The 21,294-nt window shown below is 46.7% G+C and overlaps 1 long non-coding RNA gene across 1 annotated transcript in view; it reads left to right on the forward strand.

Moving 5' to 3' along the window:
• The window catches only part of LOC142295763 (uncharacterized), a 37,220-nt gene extending 20,513 nt beyond the window's left edge, over positions 1 to 16,707 (forward strand). The window contains exon 3 of the long non-coding RNA XR_012751546.1: positions 16,648 to 16,707. This is a non-coding gene — a long non-coding RNA (uncharacterized LOC142295763). The remainder of the gene's footprint in view (positions 1 to 16,647) is intronic.
• Positions 16,708 to 21,294: the final 4,587 nt, after the last annotated feature.

The following is a 21,294-nucleotide window of genomic DNA, read 5'->3' on the forward strand; positions in this document are numbered from 1 at the left end:
GCTTCTTGCCTCCTGTGAGCTATGGGCCCTAACTGTGGCTACGTAGCTGCGGCTTTTTGTGGTGTTGTGGCGTGGGCTTTGAGAGCCCCACACCGGCAGGTTTAGCAAAAGAAAGCTGGATCTATCTCCGCTTCGGGATCTGCCGCCCGTTTGGGCCTGGTGCTCTCTAGCAGTCTCCTTACTTCCCACTCCGTTGCTCTCTCTCTAGCTGAAGATGGATTTCGGGTAGCACTCCTAGTTGACCGTTCTCCCCCGTCAGTAGCCACTGCGCGGGCGCTGTTAGACAGCAACAGCCCCACAGGTCTGCTCCTCACTGAGCCCTATGGAGTTCTGCTCTAACTGACTCACTGCCCCTCCTCTCCTGTTCTTGCCTACGCCACCTAGCAACCAAACTCTCTTACCACACCCCTTGAGAGGAGATGGAGGCTTTTGGCCCCCTCCACTATTCCAGTGAAGGTCAAGGCTTTTCCCCCTCCTGGGATCCCCAGGGGTCCTCTCATGGGTACATGTGTGAGAGCTGATTACTATGCGCCTGTGTACCACACCCCTGTCAGCCTTCTGGATTACCTGTATTGTACTGTCCCCAGCATGGGTGCAGTACTCAGTGGTGCCTGACCAGGTCAGGGGCGCCACAGTTGAATGTGATCAACCTGAATTATTTGGAATGGGCCAGTTGTTGATGGAAGGTGTGAAGGAGGGGCTTTCACAGCTCCCCCAGCATTTTGCTGGAGGCATGCTTGACAAAACAAACACTTTCTTTTTGCAACTGTAATGACCAGAGGTCCTATTAAGATCCAGTGAGTCACAGACCGAGACTGAGGCAGAAATGAACAACAGTATTTTACTGAAATGGGGATCAAATTACGGTGAAATGTAGAATATAATAAGCTCAAAATCCCCTTAAAAACATTACCATTAATAATTTCACACACTAAGCGCTAGCCGAAAATCAATGCACCGAGCTCAGAGATCCCAGGATATGTAAATCACATTTATGACCCGGAACAAATTTACCTACACGTTAAACTTATCAAACTGGAAAGACGATGTAAATCAGATGAGGGTGATCTGATGGAAATCTGAGATGGCGCACTGAGTATAACTTATCTCAGATAATAATACAATACACTAAATGAACGATGACTATACACTTATCACAGGGATACCCGGGTATCTCACAACCTATGGTACAATTAAACTCCAATGTAACTTTACACCGGTGTGTTTCCACGTGGGCTGCAGCAAGTCCAGAAAAATAAAAATAAAAATAAAACTTTGGCGCCAAAAATAAGCACTTATTGCAAAAATGAAAACAAAGTTTGGCAGGTATCAGCCAATGCCAGAGTCACCTGTCCAGCACTTTAATTCTGTAGCCTCAGGACGCAGTCTGGGGATCACTCCTCTCCAGGGCTTGTCAGAATCCTTCCAATGGGGATGGCACCGGACGCCGTCTCTCTTGTCGCAGTCACTCACGGCCTTACTGGACATCAATCACTTGCTCTGTCAAGGGGGGAAACATCTCCTCAGCTTCTCCTCAGACGCCCTTTCAGTTGGACCCAGGTCCGCACAACTGGATCGCTTATCACACAGTGATGTGGTATTGTCTTCGCAATTTCTGTTTCCCTTCACTCTCCTCAGATGCTGTCACTGGCTCTGTTCACCAACAAGTCTCTTGTTCACCAACCGGGGCTTACAACCAACTTTTTAAGGCCCATATTGCTTCACCTGCTCTGTTGACAAACCCGTTGCCATGGACACCACCCTCCCTCTCCCTATTTCCTGGATCTCCACAACTACTTCCTGTTTATCGCTCAGACAGACAGGCAGACTCTGCAGGGTCCTAATGCTCGCCCTGTATTGTCATAGTTCACTCTCTTACATGCCACCCCACTAGAGGTTGGCGTCCTCGACATACCTCCCCACTCAAAATCATCCTGTGCGTAGCGCTGAGGGGGTATTCCTGCCGTAGGTCGAGTGGTTCTCCGAAGGTCCTTCCCAACGGATTCTGTCCCCGAAGGGGCAGGAGTCCCTTCAGAAGTGTCATCAGAGGAAAGGCGTGACGCTGCCTCCTCATGAAGTGCGACACCCCGTGACCCATTATTCATGTCAGGTGGCTGACTCAAGCCCTCACCCTCGGAAGGACATACCACCGGCTCAACACTCTTTCCACACAGGTGCAGATCATTCACAGGGGGCAGATAAACAGGCGCAGAGGAGGGCTCATCATCAAACTCAAAAACATCAGGAGTACCTGACCCTTGGGACACAGCCTCTGGTTCCGTAGAAACGGGAGCCACGTCCTCAAACCAGCACTGTTGTAGCATGTTACGGTGAAGATTACGAGTGAGCCCCCCTGTCCCCACGGGCTCGACCTCATAGACTGGAATCTCAGGGTTCACTCGTCTCTTTATCAGGTATGGGGTCGCCTCCCATCGATCGGCCAGTTTCCCTGTCGGTCGTTTGACCCTTACCAACACTCTATCCCCTGGGGAGAAAGGTTCCGTCTGCACAGGCCTCGTGTCCCTATGAGACACCTGATTGAGTCTATTACCCACCACCTGATGCACCACTCTCAGTCGCCGCTGGTGTTCCCGAACCCACTCAGATGCAGTCCTAGGGGAATCAGAGGAGGGATCTGGCATGTTCAAATCTTCAATATCCCTCCCGGGTCTCCCAAACATCAACATGTGTGGCGAATAGCCCGTAGTGCTGTGCAATCGATTGTTGTAGGCCCACATTAGTTCAGGGAGGTACTCAGGCCAGTGGCCCTGCTGCCCTTCCTCTAATGTTCTCATCATCTGTATCAAGGTACGATTGAAACGTTCACAGGCCCCATTTCCTTGGGGATGGTAAGGTGTCGTTCTTGAATGCGCTATGCCATACAGCTGGCGTAGCTCTTCCATTAGTGTCCCCTGGAAACATGCCCCCTGGTCTGAGTGTATCCTTTGCGGACACCCAAACACTTGGAGAAAATGACGACACACAGCCTTAGCCGCCGACTCCGCTGTCTGATCTCTTGTCGGCACTGCCACAGCATATTTAGTGAAGTGGTCTGTCATTACCAAGCAATAGAAGCACCCAGACGTCGAGTATCCTATCAGGACATAATCAATCATGAGCAATTCCAAGGGGGCAGACGTTTTAATGGTTTGAGTAGGAGCCCGCTGCTCAGGACTCTTACTGAGCCCACAGACCCGACATTGCCGACATGCCTCCGCTACCATCCCTCCCAAGTCAGGGCAATAGAGGATTCGCTGTAACCACTGGAGTGTCTTTTCACTACCAAAGTGGGCTCCCTTCTCATGTGCCTCGCGGGCAACCACCGGACCCATCCCTACAGGGATTACCAGTTGGTACCGGTGTTGCAGCTCAGATGGCAGATACACCTTACGATACAAAAGATCCTGTTCCACACACAACTTATCCCACTGTCGCAATAGTTTAATTCCTTCTGCGGATAGTTGGGCCTTGTCCTCTGCACTCGGCCAAATCCCATTTTGTACCCAGGTGCGCACTCGCGAGATGTCTGGACACTAGTTCTGATCTTTTGCCCAATCTGATGGCGTTTTTCCCAGGACACACGGCATCCCTGATGCCACCCCACTTGAATGTACCACACTGCGGAAGATAGGTACCTGCCCCAAGTCAGGGGTCTCTGTGTCCTCGAGCTGGTCATCAATGCTTTCTCCCCTAAATCCAAGGGGTACCCTCGACAATGCGTCCGCATTACCGTTTTCTCGCCCCGAGCGAAACTTAATCTGATAATTAAACTTAGCAAGGCGAGCGACCCATCGCTGCTCCAACGCTCCCAGTTTCGCATTCTCTTAAGTGAGCAAGAGGGTTATTATCGGTCATGACCAACACCTCAGCTCCCGTTAGATACTCAGCAAAGCGCTCCGTCATTGCCCACACAAGGGCTAACAGCTCTAGGCGAAACGAACTATAATTAGCCGGATTGCGCTCAGTGTCCCTTAAAGACCTGCTGCCATAGGCAATGACCCGCTCCCGGCCATCCTGAATTTGGGCCAGTACCGCCCCCAACCCGTGAAGACTACCGTCAGTGTACAACAGGAAAGGGGTATCAAACCTGGCATATGCCAACAAAGGGGCACTTGTTAGGGCGGCTTTCACCTCGTCAAATGCTTTTTGCTGCTGAGGCCCCCATTGGATAGGGCGGTTGCGAGGACCCAGCGCCGACCCTCTTAAAAGTTCATTCAGGGGACCCACTACCTGTGAAAACCTGGGCACAAATCGTCGATAGTACCCTGCCAATCCCAAGAAAGCCCGCACCTCCCGTAGAGTCTGAGGAGGTGCCCACCCCTGTACCGCTAAGATCTTACTGACTGAGGGTAACACCCCATCGGGAGTCACCACATGGCCTAGATACTCTATGCGACTCTTGAACAGTTGACATTTCTTTGGTTTTATCTTTAAGCCATGGCGACTGAGACGTTGGAGCACTTGGCGCAACTTCTCAAGATGGTCTTCAAATGACGTTCCGAACACCACGATGTCATCTAGATATATCAATACCGATTCAAAATTCAGGTCGCCTAAACAGTGTTCCATAAGGCGTTGAAAGGTCCCCGGGGCATTACTGAGTCCGAACGGCATCCGGTTGAATTCATAGAGCCCCATTGGCAGAACAAATGCTGTCTTTGCCCGATCTTTCTCAGCCATTGGTACCTGCCAATATCCACTCGCCAGGTCCAACGTTGAAAAGTATTTGGCCCGTCCTAATGCAGACAGGGACTCCTCAATCCGAGGCAACGGGTATGCGTCTCGCACAGTGTGCGCGTTTAATTTCCGATAATCCACACAAAATCGGAGGGTCCCATCCTTCTTTCGCACAAGGACAACGGGGGCAGCCCAGGGACTTTGGCTCTCTCGTATTATTTGATTGTCGAGCATACTGGCGACCATGCCCTTCACCTCTTGATAAAGTGTCGGGGGAATCTGACGATAACGTTCTCTAATGGGAGGGGTGTCCCCCGTGGGGATCTCATGCTCAATCGTCGGTGAGCACCCAAAGTCTTCTTCATGTCGCGAGAAGGTCTCTTCATGTTCCCACACAACCCTCTCCAACTGCTCTAGTTGCACGAAAGTCAGTTCCTCCCGATCTACTCCCATTTGATCCATGATCACACGACCATTCCATTCTTCGGTAGGAGATTCAGCCCCTGCTACTTCGACCGCATATGTCCAGGATGACTGTGGGTCTGGCCGCAATTCAAACACCGCTTTGTCAGGCATCTTCCCCTCTGGCACGAACAGTTCAGCCAGGATGGTCCCAGCAGGAATGGTAATAGCCTCCTCCAACACGTTAATGCATCTGACTGGCACCCGTCCATTCTTCACAATCGTCAGAGACCGGGCCACATGCACCTTGGCACAAGAGGACTTCTCTGGGGCTGGCTCAAGTAATACCTCAAGTCCATTCAGCCTCTGCGCCGCCCCCACTGGCAACATCAAAAGTTCCTCCTGTCGGGGCGCCAGTGAAATCGTGGTCCGTGATGGCACTCGGACAAGGCCCACCCGGCCCCCAGGGACTGCACTTTTCAGCAGATCACAGTTCAACACTAGGCAGTGTAACATTCTCTGTGTCGGTCGGTGACCTGTAGCACGAGTCCAGTAACGGGGTCCCTCACGGGCATACATCTGATGATTTAGATCTCGCAGAATGTTCATTCCCAGTGTCACTTCCATCCCTCTTCTAGGGGGGTGGTCCACCAGCACTACCCCTTTCTGACCCAGCTCTTGACCAAACATTTTCAGTCTCATCCACACGATCCCTTTCACCGTCAGCTGGCCATTGTTAGCGGCAGTAAGTCTTATCATTCGACCATCTTCGGGAACCACTAGTTGACTGAAGTATTTCTCGAAAACTTCTAGAGGCATAATGGTACATTCAGATCCCGTATCAACCAAGCAATTCATCTTCCGTCCTTCAAATTCTGCTTCTAAAACTGGACTCCATGCAAACAAATCTTGCTCATTCCGTTGGGGGCTTTGTGAGGGGGGGGGGGGCCGCTGCGAATTGCCCCCTCAAGGCAGCGGCTGGGAGTTTAACGTCGGCGGAGGAGTCTCGGGGACTGTGGACATCCGGCAGTATCGTGAGATGTGTCCCCGGCGGCCGCACCTCCAGCAGGTGACTGCTCCCCGTGGACGGGGGCTTGAGTCATTCAAACAGGGCGGTCTGGCTGTCGGTGAAATCACCATCCCAGAGGGTGTAGCTGGTGGCCTCTCCAGGGGAGTAGGGGACGACCCAGCTCTGATTTTAGACACTTCCAGCTTTAGCTCCTTCAACTCAGCATGCAGAGCTTGTACAACATCTACCAGTCCTTCCGCTCCTGACAATTGCATTCCGCCTCCCTCCAGCCGTGTACTGTCCACAGTTCCTTGAACTACCAGAGTGGACTCTGCTTCCCTTTCTACCGCGGCCTGGTAAATCTGCCAGAAAGATATTTCTGGGGTAGCCTGGGCCACCTCATACAGTTTATCCCGAAGGAGCCTGTTAGCTAACCCTGTGATGAATTGGTCCCGGAGCAAGTGGTCTACCTCCCGGAACGCTCCCAGGGCCCCTGGGTCTAGTCGCTGCACTTCATTCAATGTTTCCTGTAGCGTATTAGAGTACTGCATCAGAGACTCACTTTCCTTTTGAGGGCGGTTAAAGAAAAATGATCGAAGCTTGGTCACACGGGCCCGGCCCCCAGAACTCCCTTCTAACAGTACCAAAATTTTCTCTAACGTACTTCTCTCAGCCTCAGGTCGTACCATCACCGTCCGCCTAGCGTCGCCTTCTAGTGCATTCAATGCCAGTTCTGCTCGTAATGCGGGAGTCAGATTACACATCCGCAGAATACTCTGGACCCTCTCCGCCCAATCCTGCAACGCCATGTTACGCCCGTCGTATTTCGGCATGTGCTGGAGTAAAGCTCCTACCGGTACATGCCCTCCTCCATTCGCCGCGGCTGCCAAAAGATCCGCACCCAGCAGCGGGGCTGCTGATGCGGTGGGATCATTTCTTCCCTCGCCGCCTCCGTCCATGACAAACACTGGATCCTGCCGACTACGCCAAAAATGTAATGACCAGAGGTCCTATTAAGATCCAGTGAGTCACAGACCGAGACTGAGGCAGAAATGAACAACAGTATTTTACTGAAATGGGGATCAAATTACGGTGAAATGTAGAATATAATAAGCTCAAAATCCCCTTAAAAACATTACCATTAATAATTTCACACACTAAGCGTTAGCCGAAAATCAATGCACCGAGCTCAGAGATCCCAGGATATGTAAATCACATTTATGACCCGGAACAAATTTACCTACACGTTAAACTTATCAAACTGGAAAGACGATGTAAATCAGATGAGGGTGATCTGATGGAAATCTGAGATGGCGCACTGAGTATAACTTATCACAGATAATAATACAATACACTAAATGAACGATGACTATACACTTATCACAGGGATACCCGGGTATCTCACAACCTATGGTACCATTAAACTCCAATGTAACTCTACACCGGTGTGTTTCCACGTGGGCTGCAGCAAGTCCAGAAAAATAAAAATAAAAATAAAACTTTGGCGCCAAAAATAAGCACTTATTGCAAAAATGAAAACAAAGTTTGGCAGGTATCAGCCAATGCCAGAGTCACCTGTCCAGCACTTTAATTCTGTAGCCTCAGGACGCAGTCTGGGGATCACTCCTCTCCAGGGCTTGTCAGAATCCTTCCAATGGGGATGGCACCGGACGCCGTCTCTCTTGTCGCAGTCACTCACGGCCTTACTGGACATCAATCACTTGCTCTGTCAAGGGGGGAAACATCTCCTCAGCTTCTCCTCAGACGCCCTTTCAGTTGGACCCAGGTCCGCACAACTGGATCGCTTATCACACAGTGATGTGGTATTGTCTTCGCAATTTCTGTTTCCCTTCACTCTCCTCAGATGCCGTCACTGGCTCTGTTCACCAACAAGTCTCTTGTTCACCAACCGGGGCTTACAACCAACTTTTTAAGGCCCATATTGCTTCAACTGCTCTGTTGACAAACCCGTTGCCATGGACACCACCCTCCCTCTCCCTATTTCCTGGATCTCCACAACTACTTCCTGTTTATCGCTCAGACAGACAGGCAGACTCTGCAGGGTCCTAATGCTCGCCCTGTATTGTCATAGTTCACTCTCTTACACAACTACTGTGAATCCCGGTGTACGCCAGTATGCGTAGACCAAATTTCGCATTGCAATTTTACCTCCATGGGTTAGACCATGAGCGGCATCAACTAGCGCAGTGAGCAGCGATTTTGGGGCCACTGGTTTACCTTCACCATCTCTCCAGAGGCCCTCGGGGTCCTGGGTGCACCCAATATCCTTCCATCGGGCCTGTTCCTGTGGAGAACAATGTTTTTGCATGTTTTTCAATTTTTTCCAATCGGGTATAACATTTAAGTTCATCTGAGGGAAAATTTTCTTACTTTTACTAGCAGCTACTTTTGCTGCTGCATCTGCTCTATGATTACCCTTGGCGATAGGGTCTTGCCCATATGTATGTGCTTGACATTTGATGACAGAAATCTCTTTGGGAAGATGTATAGCATCCAGTAACCTTGTAATCTCTTGTGCACGACTTTTCCCAAGTACCACTAACCGTTAGGAAATTTCTCATTTTCCAAAGTGTGCAAAGTCATGGATTACACCAAATGCATATCTTGAGTCTGTGTATATGTTCACTCGTTTGTCTTCTGCTAACTAACATGCTTTTGTGAGTGCGACTAATTCTGCTCTGTGTGCTGAGTGTGGTGAATCCAAAGATTCCGCATGAATCACCTCATGATCATCTACTACTGCAAATCCAGAGGTTAACTCACCAGTGTCAGTTTGCCTGTGACAACTTCCATCTACATATAGCACTAGCTCTGGATTGTCAAGTGGTTCTTTGTGTAGATCTAACCTGGGCAATGTCAATGTTTGCGTGTGAAGTATGCAATCGTGCATGTCCTCTTGTGCTGTACCTTGCGAGTGGGCTTCAATGTCGTTTGCTTGTTCACCAATCTCTTCTTCTCTCTGAGACAAACTTGTCTCATAGGGAAGCAAAGTTGCCGGGTTCAATTTGGAACACCGCCGTAGTGTGATGTGACTTGGTTGTAGGAGTGCCACTTCCCATCGAGAGAGCCTGGCTTGGGTCACATGTTTTGTCCTTTGACAGTTGAGCAGAGCATAGACAGAGTGTGGAACCCACACGGTCAGAGGATGCATGAGCACCAGATCTGCTGACCTGTCCACGGCATATGCTGCTGCTGCAACGGCCTTAAGACACGCATGCATGCAACGAGCCACAGGGTCTAATTCAGTTAATTCAGTGCTGTAGTATGCAATGGGTCGTGTTGCATCATTGTGTTGTTGGGCTAAAACAGCTTGTGCATGGCCCTGCACTTTATGACAGAAAAGTTGTAAAGGGTAGTCTAGTTAGGTAGCCCAAGTGCAGGGGCTGTTTGTAATGCCTGTTTGAGTTCTGCAAAAGCGGTTTGGGTTTCCTCTGTGTGCTCAAAAGGTTCTGTTACCGTGTCTTTTGTAAGCGCGTAGAGTGGAGTAGCATACAGAGAAAAACATGGGATCCACTGTCTACAATACCCTACCATTCCCAAAAATATCTCATTTGTTTTTTTTGTTCAGGGGAATGGAGAGTCTTTGTATGGCTTCGACTCTATCAGTCAAAAGGTGTCTTTGGCCTTGTGTAAGACAATATCCGATGTATGTAACCTTAGGCTGACACAGTTGCAATTTGGCTTTTGCTGCTTTGTGCCCATTCTCAGCAAGAAAGCACAGAAGGGTTTCCGTGTCTTTTAAGCTGTTCTCCTTTGAGAGGAGGAACACAACAAAAGGTCATCCACATACTGGATCAGAATCGATCTGCATGGGAACTGCAAATCTGCCAAATTGTTACTGAGTGCCTGACTGAAAATGGTGGGAGGGTTGAGGAACCCCTGGGGAAGCCTTGTCCATGTGTACTGCTGTCCCCTGTATGTGAAAGCAAAAAGATACTGCGAATCAGGATGTATTGGAAAGGAAAATATAATTCCTCTAGTAATGCTGGAAAAGCCTGGTGTTTCCAGGCAGGTGATTTAGTCATTAACCTGGTTTTCAATACATCATGCAACCCTTGTACAAATGCTTGAACCAAAATTATTCTTACCTCAGGTATCTCGAATAAATTTGCATCTGTACTTTGATCCTTTACCAATTGAGTAAATCTATGATATTGGTGGGGCAGAGGTTTGTGTACCCCTGATCAATCAATATTAACTTTTGTAGTCAGGGCTTAAGGCTGCTTTACACCAGACAATCTATCGTGCGATAGATCGTCGGGGTCACGTTTTTTGTGACGCACATCCGGCATCGCTGGCGATGCCGGCCTGTGTGACACCTCCTAGCGACGCAGTATCGCTCACAAATCGTGAGTCGGGTACTGCTCGCTAGGTTCCATATCGTTTATTTTAGTTGACCATCGTTTCCGTGGTAGCACACGCCGCTCCGTGTGACACCACGGGAACGATGAGCAGCTCACCTGCCTCCCGCGGCCGCCGCCGGCTCTATGTGGAAGGAAGGAGGTGGGCAGGATGTTTACGTCCCGCTCATCTCCGCCCCTCCGCTTCTATTGGCCGGCGGCCGTGTGACGTCGCTGTGACGCCGAACGTCCCTCCCACTCCAGGAAGTGGACGTTCGCCGCCCACAGCGAGGTCGCACGAGAGGTAAGTATGTGTGACGGGGTTTACTGACTTTGTGCGACACGGGCAGCGATTTGCCCGTGACGCAAAAAGGACGGGGGCGGGTACGATCGATTGTGAAATCGCACAATCGGTCGTACCGTGTAAAGCAGGCTTTAAGTCTGGGCTCCGTATACTAGCTGTCGGGTCGGGATATTGAGGAGGAGCCACACTAACCAGAGCCCCTTCTCCCTTCTTATCCACAGAATACGACTGGGGGCTGGTTTTTACCACCTCCCTGTCAGCCTCACTCAGAGGCGCAGTGGCCTCTGTACCTCAGGACTCAGGCTGTTGTATGCGGGCTCTATGGGCTTGTTCTAACAAACCTTGAGCTATACAAGCTATCATTGACCATCATCATCACAGTTCAACATATTTAACATATTAGGCTTTGAATTGGCATATGATGATGTTGTAATAGGGGACATTGCTGCAGCTTTTTCTAAACAGGCATGGTGCATATCTGTTGCTTCTTCATTTATACAACAAGGGTATATATACTGTAGATTTTAATTAAGTTACATCTAACGTGCCCTTCATTGGTAGGTCTGGAACCACAGACCTCCACCTATTCCATATAGCATAAGCAGGCTGACCATATGTATCTAACATATGAATCATCGGACTCCCTGCTGAAAATTGTACACACTTGGTTTCCTTTATGGGTACCTTGCCACACTTGGCACAGTTGCCTACTGTGTTCCCCATAATCCCGTGGGAGTCTCTATTGAAACACAAAATGTGGGTCTCGTCAGACCAACTCGCTCCTTTATGAGTTCAACAATTATCAGATACTTATCTTAAGATATTCTTAAACTTATCAGCATATAACTCTACTAATTCTATATAAACTTTTATGGTACCTTTATAATTTGTATTATTATACAGCAGAAATTATATGTAGACAAGTATCTATTTACTTATGCACTATACCACACAATGAAATACAACCTTTTCAGAAGCTCAGGAAAGCTGTGTGAGTTCTGTTTACCTTGGCTCTAAACAGACGGTTCAAAGGTCTATGAAAACGCTGTAAGGCCATGTGTCCACGCTGCGGAAAATGCGCGGATTTTGCCGCGGATTTCCCGAAAATCTGCTGCAGCGGCACTTCCAAGCCATTTCAATGGCATTTTGGAAATGCTGTGTCCATGCTGCGGATTTTTCCGCGGCGGATTTGCCGCGGATTTTGATCCGGATTTTGGCTATAGAATGGGGGGGGGGGGGAAAAATCCGCGGCAATTCCGCGGTAAATCCGCGGCAAATCCGCGGCAAAAAAAAGGTGCGGATTTGCCGCGAAAGTCGCGGATTTTCATGCAGAAAAATCCGCAGCAACATTCTACCATGGACACATAGCCTAACTGTCAGTTATTGATTTTTCAAAGCACAGTGCAGAACATAAGGATGTTACCAAGAAAGAGTTTTGCAAGCAACAGATAGTAATTCTACTATTAGTAAACTTACACTTAACACTATATAATATATACTTATTCCTTACACACAGTATTACATATATGTGTTCTTAATACTTTATAATAACACAAATATCCATTGGGAGAGTGGATAACTATATAAACAAAAAGAGTACCTTGCCACCGCAAGACAGGACTTCAAGTGAATTACTGGTAGAAAAAGTGGATTGCTACCCTTGACAGGGATAAAGCTCACCCGTACAGCGCTGTTTGTAGGTACCGAATCCACGTTCCTCTACAAGTCCTTCACTTGGCTTGTCTCCCGTCTGGCAGGTGGAGAGGAACCGGGCAGAAACACCAAATGTTACGGAAATAACGATCTCAGTCTCCCAAGGATCAGACGTCAGACTTTCTTAGGTGAAAGAAAGAAAGATTTATTGCATATGCAAGAGCTCTGATTGGATCACAGAACTGACTCCATATTGCCGGAGTAGCCTTTTTATACAAAATTGAAATAGGGAGTTACATATGATATAGCCAATACAGTAAAACATATTAACATATAACCAATCACATAAAAGTACTTAGTTAAAGAATTATTAAAGTATATTTGTGCCAAAGCTGACTCGCGCGATTTCATGTCCTCGGGTGTCCGGGGACCGAGTGACCTGCGTGATACAGGTCAGAGCTGTAGTGTAAATAAGCCATCTTTGTTTTGTGTCTACTTATTAATTAGGTTGTGTATTCTGAGACCATTGAAAATCCCCTAATAAAGAGAATTTTAGATTTACTGGCTATATCTTAAAGGGACTTAGTTAATAAAGGGATTATTGAGATCCAACTAAAGGGCAAGCAGTTATAGCTAAATTAAATGGGTATATAGAAAGGGAAATCTATATGATAAGGGGAATTCCTCATCACTATAGGGATACTATGAACAATGAAAAATACCTTTAGCTATCTGGAAAAAATGAAATACATGAAAAATGGTATTGCAAAACTGCTATGAATATTTGAAAGTAGTAGAGATGTTTAGCAAATGTATTAATCAATGCAAATGAGCCCGAAAACCAACGACAAGGTAATCTCTAATTTTTCAGCAACCTAATCTGGTGGTAGGGCAGGGTTCTCAGTAAAGCTGGGTTTACACACTGAGACTTTCTAGCGATCCAACCTGCGATCTCAACCTAGCCGGGATCGCTACAAAGTCTCTGGTGAGCTGTCAAACAGGCAAACCTGGCCAACGACGCAACAGTGATCCGGACCTGCAGAGCGACCTAGCTGGTTGTTGGGGACGTGTCAAAGCTGCTATTTGAAAGGGAAGTCACTGTAAAGTCCCTTTTACACACTGAAACTTTCTAGCGATGCATGCTGCACAGCGGGAAACAAAGGACCTAGGAATGGTCCTGAACGATTTGTAGCGATCACAACTTCACAGCAGGGGCCAGGTCGCTGATAGGTTTCACACACTGCAATGTCGCTGGGGAGGTCGCTGTAACGTCACAAAACCGGTGACGTTACAGCGATGTCGTTTGCGATGTTGCAGTGTGTAAAGCCACCTTAAAGGTGCTAATCAGAAAAAAGACTGACTGGAACACCTATATGTGCATTATAGTATTATAGTCATGTATTTTTGAGCTAGCGCCTAATTCACACTCATAGGTGTTCCAGTCAGTCTTTTTTCTGATTAGCATGCAGTTTCTTCTGACTGAGAACCCCGCCCTATTACCAGACTCTATTCATGATCCTATATAGCCAGGAGCCTGTCTGCCCATACTTGCAGATTGCAGATTTTAATAGCACATAGAGAGGCATTGAAGTTAGGTTCCCGAAAAATTAGAGATTACCTTGACATTGGTTTCGGGCTCACTTGCATTGATCAATACACTTGCTAAACATCTCTCCTACCTTCAAATATTCATAGCAGTTTTGCAATACCATTTTTCATGTATTTCATTGTTTCCAGATAGCTAAATGTATTTTTCACTCTTCATAGTATCCCTATAGTAGTAATGCTTTACCATTTTCATGTTTACATTTTTATAGTGGTTAGTGTGCAGCTTATTATCTTTATTATAGTCATGTATTTCTGAGCTAGCACCTAATTCACACATATAGGTGTTCCAGTCAGTCTCTTTTTTATTTACTAACAATCTCTTCACTGTCTTAGACGCAGTGAGTGACAATTTTGCCTCCCTATGGAATCAGGGCCATGCCAAGCTGTTAGTTTGTTGAGCGACAGCTCAGCTGTCCCATCTGAAACTGGGAGGTGCTTGCTATCTTCGGGGCTCCCTGTTCTGAGTGATTGATCAGTTACTTAGCTGAGTAGTTGGTCCCAAAACCAGGGTATCACGGAGGTGTTGGGGTAACTGGAGCAGGGACCCCAGAAACTGGTCCTCAGACTAGGGACCTCTTGCTCTCTCTTATCCCAGAGGTAGGTTTGATGGTATCCAGGTCTGGACCGCCAGCAAAACCCTAACTCCTTTCCAAACCCTGATCTAACACCCCCTCTCCCCCTCATCGAGAGTGGAGATGCAAACACCACAAATACCACAGACACAGGAAAAAAACAAAACTCATACCCACTGCACACAAAGGAGAGACAATACATGTATGGGAGGGAATAAAGTATAAGGAAGGAAGTAAATGAACAACGGGGGAACTTCCACACCACTCAAACAGTAAACTACTGGTTACCAAGAATAGTATCGCCACAAAGACCGGAATCACAGGAGCATAAGCTGAAGGTATCATCTGCAGTAACAAACAGACTCACAAACCTTAAATACGGAGAAGACCGATGAATAGAAATTAGCCCCCTGAGTCTCAAGGAGCCACACACCACTCCACAAGAATTAACTCCTGCAGGACTGGAAAGCAGTGGAAAAGACTCAGCTGAGGCTGAGCAACTAAGATCAGGTTGCCTGTGAACAGAGTCCGCCGCAGCGGCATCCCGCGAATGTGGGCCTGAACACCACATGACACAGGGCCTTGGTTATCTGTGCTGTGTTCTGATCTATAGTTGCCAGACATTAGACCTCCTCTGACCATCCATTTTCCCTGATCCACTATCCTCCTGGTATTCTGACCCCAGAGCTGACTACGTCTTTGTCTTTCCCCTTAGTTCACGGCATGCTCTCTTTGTATCTGTCCCTGGAACATTTGATAACCCTGCCTCATGGCTTGTCCGTGCAGTGACTAGTATTACACACTGTTCCAATAAACCAAATAGATATTTAAATGCTAGGTACTCAGATTACCTCTATATCTGCAGATAAATAGTGTTATTGTAGCTGCCAAGTTTTCTTTAACCCCTTCTCAATATGGAACGTATTATAAAATCCTATTACTTTTTGTGGGCTCAGAAGCCGAGTCTCCATTATTGCCAGCTTATGATATCTGAGTTATTCAGTGGAGGTAAGCTTCACCCACTGCTGTTAACGTTTCGATCTTTGACCGCAGCATTCGCAGCACGCAGCCTGTGGGGCTCACATGGATTGGCCAATACATAAGCTAAGAATCTGACTTTGTAAATATCTCTAAGGCCTCCGTCACACATCCGTGTGTTCGGTACATGTGAGGTCCGTTTTCACACGTTCCCGGAGAGACTGACACACGTAGACTCATTATAATCAATGCGTTTGCGCACTCGGGCGTGTTTTAACATGAACCATGTGTCCATGTGGAGCATACGTGTGTCCATGTGCTCCACACGTTGACATATCCATTTCACTCCAGCAGCACGGGTGTCACACAGACCGCCGGATGTGCTCCGTATGACATCAGTGTGACACGTACTGGAGAAAAACACGTTTCTGTAAAATAAAATTAATTTCTACACTCACCTTCTCCAGCACTGATGTCTCTGCTGCTGCTGTCACGTGCTTCCGACCCCTGCTCATTATGCTCATTGTATATTCATTGCACCGAGGACCGGAAGCAACAGTGCGGGAGACAGCAGCGCTAGGGACAGGTGAGCGTAAAATTCCTGTATCACAGACAACACACAGAGAACATTCGTGTGCAGAAACCACGACACATGGAGGGTCATACGCACCTTTTACACGTCCGTGCAAGACGTACATGGTTTTGACGGATGTGTGAAAGAGGCCTAAAGCAGTAATGCAATAAATGAGTAATACGACATAGGTATTGCTATGTCGTATTACTCATTTGTCTCTATGTATGAATCCCTTTTTTTCTAATATTTCTCCAGCAGTAATGCCGGTATCCTTATATTATTGAGTGCCACTGGATATGCTTTTGTAGATATGTTTTATTGAATGTCGTTTTGAGCACTTCGAAGGGTGCAGTTTTTAAAATGTCATTTTGGGTATCTTCTATCACATAGGCCTTATAAAGTAGAACTTTGCTACACATTTTGGAATTTGTATGGATTTATGTGTGTCTTATGTGTATGTTTGAGGTTATATTTTTAAAAGCTTATAACATCAATTTTATTTATGACAGATGACGGTACCAGGAGTTCAACACAGAATGCTAAGGGAAGTGAAAGTCACAAAGGAGAGAAGCCATATTCTTGTGTAGAATGTGAGAAATGTTTTGCTCAGAAATCGCATCTCATTACATATGAGAGAATTCAGACAGGAGTGAAGCCATATTCATGTTCAGAATGTGAGAAATGTTGTGCTGACAAATCACATCTCATTACACATGAGAGAATTCACACAGGAGTAAAGCCATATTCATGTTCAGAATGTGAGAAATGTTTTGCTCAGAAATCAGTTCTTGTTAATCATGCGAGAATTCACACAGGAGTGAAGCCATATTCATGTTTAGAATGTGAGAAATGTTTTGCTCGGAAATCACATCTCATTATACATGAGAGAATTCACACAGGAGGGAAGCCATATTCATGTTCAGAATGTGAGAAATGTTTTGCTGACAAATCACATCTTATTATACATGAGAGCGTTCACACAGGAGTGAAGCCATATTCATGTTCAGAATGTGAGAAATGTTTTGCTGACAAATCACATCTTATTATACATGAGAGAATTCACACAGGGAACCCATATTCATGTTCACAATGTGAGAAATGTTTTGCTCGGAAATCACATCTCATTACACATGAGAGAATTCACACAGGAGAGAAGCCATATTCATGTTCAGAATGTGAGAAATGTTTTGCTCGGAAATCACATCTCATTATTCATGAGAGAATTCACACAGGCGGGAAGCCATATTCATGTTCAGAATGTGGGAAATGTTTTGCTGACAAATCAAATCTCATTACACATGAGAGAATTCACACAGGAGGGAAGCCATATTCATGTTCAGAATGTGGGAAATGTTTTGCTCGGAAATCGGGTCTTGTTAAACATTTAAGAATTCACACAGGAGGGAAGCCATATTCATGTTCAGAATGTAGGGAATGTTTTGCTCAGAAATCACATCTCATTACACATGAGAGAATTCACACAGGAGTGAAGCCATAGTCTTGAATAGAATGTCTGTTTTAGTAAATATTAAAAACTTTCAATATTTGTTAATAAAGACTTCATTTTATTTCATGGGTCATTACAGTTGTGTACTTTTTATGATGGATCATTTACAAACTTCAGTTTTTTACACTTTTCTTTTTCTATCTTGTGATTGGGAGAAAACGTTTCTGGGTTGTTGTTTTTTTTTTTAATATATAGCCAAGTTGTACCCTTTATTCGTCCATTTGTGTATTGCTTGAATGAGAGCAAAATCCATTTTGTTAAATCTTCACTTCATTTAGTCTTTGTAGAGTCTGTACAGTGTTTTCCCTGGTGTAATGCAGCAGAGACCTCTGTTTACTTTAGATAAGGACTTGTATAGTTAGGGGTGCTTAACACATAGCGAGATCGCTGCTGAGATCGCTGCTACGGCACGGTTTTGGTGACGCAACAGTGACCTCATTAGCGATCTCGCTGTGTGTGACACTGAGCAGCGATCTGGCCCCTGCAGTGAGATCGCTGCTCGTTACACACAGCCCTGGTTCTTTTTCTTCAAAGGCGCTCTCCCGCTGTGACACACAGATCGCTGTGTGTGACAGCGAGAGAGCGACGAAATGAAGCGAGCAGGGAGCAGGAGCCGGCGTCTGGCAGCTGTGGTAAGCTGTAACCAGGGTAAACATCGGGTAACCAAGGTGGTTACCCGATATTTACCTTAGTTACAAGCCTCCGCAGCTCTCACGCTGCCTGTGCTGCCGGCTCCTGCTCTCTGCACATGTAGCTGCAGTACACATCAGGTAATTAACCCGATGTGTACTGTAGCTAGGAGAGCAGGAAGCCAGCGCTAAGCAGTGTGCGCGGCTCCCTGCTCTCTGCACATGTAGCTGCAGTACACATCGGGTTAATTAACCCGATGTGTACTGTAGCTAGGAGAGCAAGGAGCCAGCGCTAAGCAGTGTGCGCGGCTCCCTGCTCTCGCGGTTATGATCGCTGCTTCGGCTGCTGTGTTTGACAGCTAAGCAGCGATCATAACAGCGACTTACAAGGTCGCTGTTACGTCACAGAAAATGGTGACGTAACAGCGACCTCGTTGTCGCTGTCGCTTAGTGTGAACCAGCCCTTAGTTTCTTTGTTAAAAGTGAAGTTTAGGAATATGAAACTAAAGGTACCGTCACACTAAGCAACATCGCTAGCAACATCGCTGCTGATGCACAACTTGCTAGTGATGTTGCTGTGTGTGACATCCAGCAACAACCTGGCCCCTGCTGTGAGGTCGTTGGTTGTTGCTGAATGTCCTGGGCCATTTTTTAGTTGTTGCTCTCCTGCTGTGAAGCACACATCGCTGTGTGTGACAGCGACAGAGCAACAACTAAATGTGCAGGCAGCAGGAGCCGGCATCTGCGGACACTGGTGGTAACCACGGTAAACATCGGGTAACCAAGAAGCCCTTACCTTGGTTACCCGATATTTACCTTTGTTACCAGCCTCCGCCGCTCTCAGCTGCCAGTGGCGGCTCCTGCTCTGTGCACATGTAGCTGCAGTACACATCGGGTAATTAACCCCATGTGTACTGTGGCTAGGAGAGCAGGGAGCCAGCGCTAAGCAGTGTGCGCGGCTCCCTGCTCTCTGCACATGTAGCTGCAGTACACATCGGGTAATTAACCCCATGTGTACTGTGGCTAGGTGTGCGCTGGTAACCAAGGTAAATATCGGGTTGGTTACCCGATATTTACCTGAGTTACCAAGCGCAGCATGCTTCCACGTGTAGTGACACTCCAGCGATCCCTGCCAGGTCAGGTTGCTGGTGGGATCGCTGGAGCATCGCTTAGTGTGACATCTCACCAGCGACCTCCTAGCAACTTACCAGCGATCCCTATCAGGTTGTATCGTTGTTGGGATCGCTGGTAAGTTATTTAGTGTGACTGGGCCTTAAGTTTATATAGTCCTATGTAAATGAGTGACGATATAATACTTTTTTTTTTTTTTTTTTTTGTTGGAGACAGAGAGGGCTACTTCTGATACTTTATTGTCTCAAAGTGGCGGCGTCTTTACAAACATACGTGAATCTCTATAATTTAATTAGGAACACACACACACTCACACTATCTTATATGTCCAATGCTGAATGGCGACAGCAAAACAAGGTGCCTGAACAGTGACCTACTATGCCTGAGAACCGCTGATCCAACCACCTTGTCTTCCTCAGAAAGGCAACTCAGGCTGTATCAAAAGGTAAGAAGCTTATTCTTACAAAATTCGAATTTGATACACGTCCAATTTTGCTAATTTCCCACCTGCAAAGAAATAGAGAGGGCTGTAATTTTTATTGTATGTAACTTCAACTGTGACAGAATATAAAAATAAATACAGAAAATTACATTGAATGATTTTAATAATGAATTTACATTTTATTACGTGAAATTAGTATTTGATACAATGGAAATATAGAATTTGGCATTTGGTACAGAGACCTTTGTTTGCAGTTACAGAGGTCAGACGTTTCCTACAGTTCTTGACCCAGTTTGCATACCCTGCAGCAGGGATTTTGGTTCACTTCTCCATATAGATCTCCAGATATTTCAGGTTTCTGGGCTGTCAACTGGGCTGCATTGAGTTTCAGTTACATCCAAAGATTTTCTATTTGGAAATGCTTTATATGAAGCCGCTCCTTAGTTGCCCTGTCTGTGTGTTTCAGGTCATTGTCATGCTGGAAGACCCAGCCATGACCCATCTTCAATGCTCTAATACCAAAAAGTTCTATTTTGGTCTCTCTTGACCACATGACCTTCTCTCATGCCTCTTCTGGATCATCCAGATAGTCATTGGCAAGATTCAAATGAGCCTGGATGTGCTAGCATGAGCAGGGGGACCTTACGTGCCCTGCAGAATTTTAATTCATGACGGCATAGTGCGTCACGGCAATATTTGAGAATGTGGTCCCAGCTCTATTCAGGTCATTGACCAGGTCCTCCTGTGTAATTCTGGGCTGATTTTTGACCTTTCTCAAAATTATACTTAACCCCATCTTGCATGGAGTCCCAGACAAAGTAAGATTGACAGTCATCTTCTGTTTCTTCCATTTTCCACTAACTGCAACAACAGTTGTTGCCTTTTCACCAAGCTGCTTGCCTATTGTCCTGTACCCTATCCCAGCTTTGTGAACAGGGCCGGACTGGGACTAAAATTAAGCCCTGGCATTTGGGGGTGCACAGGCCCACTTGTCGCGTGGTGAATGTGTGATATCTCTGTGCACTTGTAGATTGTGTAACACGACCATATAACATGTAGTCACGGCTGCGTCCAGTATTACAGCTCAGGCCTATTTATTGCTCTTAGTAGCAGGATCTGGTGAAGCCGCTATTTTCCCTACAGAGCTGGGTCTCGCATATAATGAAGAGGACGCTGCTCTCCACATAATGCGGTCACATAGCTGATGGGCAGGGATACAAAATCACATCCCCCCTGAACTAATATTGATGACCTATTCTACAGAGAGGTGATCAGGGAAGCTGCTGTTGGAACTGGTGATAATTTTGGACACATACCACTTAGGGTATGTGCAATGACATTTTTTGGGGGCAGATCCCACCATGGAAAGCACTATGAAAAAATCCTCGAATGACCATCTGCCTCTCCTCGCTGTGCACAGGTTCAGGATTTTCAGCATCTTTTACCA

Source organism: Anomaloglossus baeobatrachus, chromosome 3, assembly GCF_048569485.1.
Source record: "Anomaloglossus baeobatrachus isolate aAnoBae1 chromosome 3, aAnoBae1.hap1, whole genome shotgun sequence".
Taxonomy (NCBI): Eukaryota; Metazoa; Chordata; class Amphibia; order Anura; family Aromobatidae; genus Anomaloglossus; species Anomaloglossus baeobatrachus.